General features: G+C 50.1%; 1 pseudogene; it reads right to left on the minus strand.

Annotated features, from left to right (window-relative positions):
* Nucleotides 1-569: 569 nt before the first annotated feature.
* On the minus strand, nt 570-1,874 carry LOC112641870 (myotubularin-related protein 14-like; annotated as a pseudogene).
* Nucleotides 1,875-2,839: the final 965 nt, after the last annotated feature.

The following is a 2,839-nucleotide window of genomic DNA, read 5'->3' on the forward strand; positions in this document are numbered from 1 at the left end:
GAATCCCAGGGGTGGTTTTCAGTCTTGGCATATGAGAACTTCTCCCTTACGCCAGTACCCATGTTGCATCTACGAACAATTAAATCAGAAGCTCTGAGGGTGAGATCCAGGCTTTGTATATATGTTTATTTATTTATTTATTTATTTATTTATTTATTTATCAAAAAGATTTTTATTTTGTGATCTGTGTCAAACTGTCTCATTCTCAGTGCAGGTGATCCCTCCTCTCCAGGAAACAAGAATGGGAAGAGGGGAGTCTTTCATGAGGTCTCAGCTCCCACAAGGCCCCAGGGAAACCCCACACAGTTCTGAGAGTTGATGGGAATTCCAACAAAGACTAGGGTGGGTGAAAGGAAATGACGAGAGGGGTGGTGGTCACCAGTCAGGAAGCTGTGGGTTGGAGAACCCTGTTCTTAGCCCTGCTCAGTTCTGGGGCTGCCATGTACATGATGGAGAAGGAGGAGTGAAAAGATTTCCCTCCTATCTTGAAGCACCCCTTGTCCAGGCATGGCTTTGATTCCGTTCGGGGTCCAGTGAGAGGAACAGGCAATAGTTGTAGGCTGGCTACTTCATAAGATGTTGCTGCTGGTGCTCTGGAGTCCAACACCACTGACAACTGCTCCAGCAGGCCTCCAATAGCACCACAGGGACTGTATGCGGCCAAGAAAGCTGAACGTACTTCCTGCAGGTGAGTCTCCACTCACCTAGGGCTGCAAGCAGACAACTGTTAGGGAGCTCATTGGGGAAGCTGAAAGGGAGAGAGGAGTCTGTGTGCAGGACAGCCCATTCCTGAATACTGCCACAGTCTGTTACCATCTGCCAGCTGCCAAAGTCTGTGGAGAGAGGATCCGGGCAGGGGATAGTCTACTGATCTGGGCTTGGGGACCTCCAGGAGACTGCTACCCATCCTGGTTCGAGGATGAGGAACTAGAAGACTTGGCTTCCCCCAGCCCCTGGTGGGAAGGCAGGCGGTCCTCTGAGGGCTGTGGCTGGTTCCAGAGCACGCTCTGTGGAGAGAATGAATGGCTCTTCCTCCAAGATGCGAGTCTGTGCTCCTGCAGGGAGCAGCTCCATGGCCTCATAGGTGAAACTCCCGGTGGCTCCTGGGGAGCTCTCCATGACCAAAGAGAAATCGCTGCCAAGGCTGGTGGTGCTGCCTCAGCCCTTTCGTCTCAGCATACAGATATCTTCCAGAGTGAAGCCTGCATCCCGGGCTGGCAAACTCTTCCTCCTCTGTGTCTTCAGAGCAGAGAATTCCTCAGAGATGATATGCTTCAAAAAATTGAAGCAGAAGAAGAAAATCTCTCCTTTGCTGAGCCGATCTACCAACATGTGCCCAAAGAGGAACCAGTCATAGGCCACAGTTAGGTAGAGGATCTCAGCAGGCTTTAGGGATGTGTGGATAAGTCCATCAGCCCACAAGGAAAGGCATAGGAGAGACCTGAAGAGGGGGGTCTGATCCCAGCCTGAGATACAGTGTACCAGCAGCCCGCTGTCATCATCGCTGTTAATTATGGAAAGCAGCAGTTTCGGGTAGTTTTGTGTTTGTTACACCAGGTCCCAACTCTGATGCTGGCTCCAGTCAATGTTCAGAGAGCAAGTCAGGAAATCAGGGATGCTCAGTGGGACATCGACATAGTCCTGCTTCCAGTTAAAAATGAGCCTTTCTGCCATGTAATCCCGATCCTTATATTCCTTGAAAAATTTACAGCCTGGATACGGGATGAAGAGGAGAGTGAAGTCAGCATAGCGCTGGGCTTTGTCCACCTTCTCAGAGGAGGTTACATTCATGCCAAACTTCACCTTCTTGTTCTCCACCATCAGGTCACAGATGTATTTGACTGACAGGTATCGAAGCAGCTTGATGTCATAGCCTCTGAGCACAGTCCTCCTCTGGGATGTCCTCTGAATCTGCCCAGGCATCGTCTGCACCCCCTGAGAAGATATAGTTGTAGCCAGTGCATCCAAACAGTTCTCCCCATCCAGCCAGGGTATCAGACCTGCAAATGTGCTTGCCGTTGAACAGGATCACTGGACAGACAAACCGTCCTCTGCACCTGGCCGTCCTGCTACAGTTGACGAGGTGTTGCAACTTGCTCACCTGCACAGTGCTCTGAAATGTGTCTTTCTCCTTCTCAGAACTTTCATACTCCAGGAACAGGATGTGCTGGGGGTAGTGGCCACAGATATCCCCATTCACATTTTGGATCACACTGTAACAGTAGTCTCGGCCAAACAGCTCCAGACATCTCTCTTCTCCATGCGCTCAACCTTGGAGCCACCTGTCCCGTTGCAGTCCTTGGCCCTGTCCTGAGTCGGGGAGAACTCCTCCAGCAGCTCCCTGAGCCCAGGCTCCCACGGTGGCAGGCTGCCCGAAGAAGCCCACCATGGCCCAGCCCCGCATCCCCTCTGGTGCCCTGCGTCCCCCTCAGCGCGCCTCAGCCCTGCCCATGGCACCTGGAGACACTGACTTGGAGTCCGGAACCCCCCGGACAGCCTCAGCCGCCCTGTATATATGTTTTAATGCTCCGCAAGTGATTACAGGGTGCAGCCAAGGTTGAGAACTACTATGGTATAGAGACTCTGCTGAGGGCAAAGATACCAGTTTCTAACAGTGACTAGCAGATAGTGATTGATTGATCGATGACTATTTCCAAATAAAAGCTTAGTCTCTCCATTTAAGTTTATTTTGATGGAAAGTATTATTGTCATTCAGGGACCTTGGTAATGGAGCATATAAAATAAAAACATTTAGGAAGAGTATCCTTCTCATTTAGTATTTACACTCACCTAAGGTGAGTAAATAAACTTCTTCATTAAAACAATATAGAAATATATT

Source organism: Canis lupus, chromosome 12, assembly GCF_003254725.2.
Source record: "Canis lupus dingo isolate Sandy chromosome 12, ASM325472v2, whole genome shotgun sequence".
Classification (NCBI taxonomy): domain Eukaryota; kingdom Metazoa; phylum Chordata; class Mammalia; order Carnivora; family Canidae; genus Canis; species Canis lupus.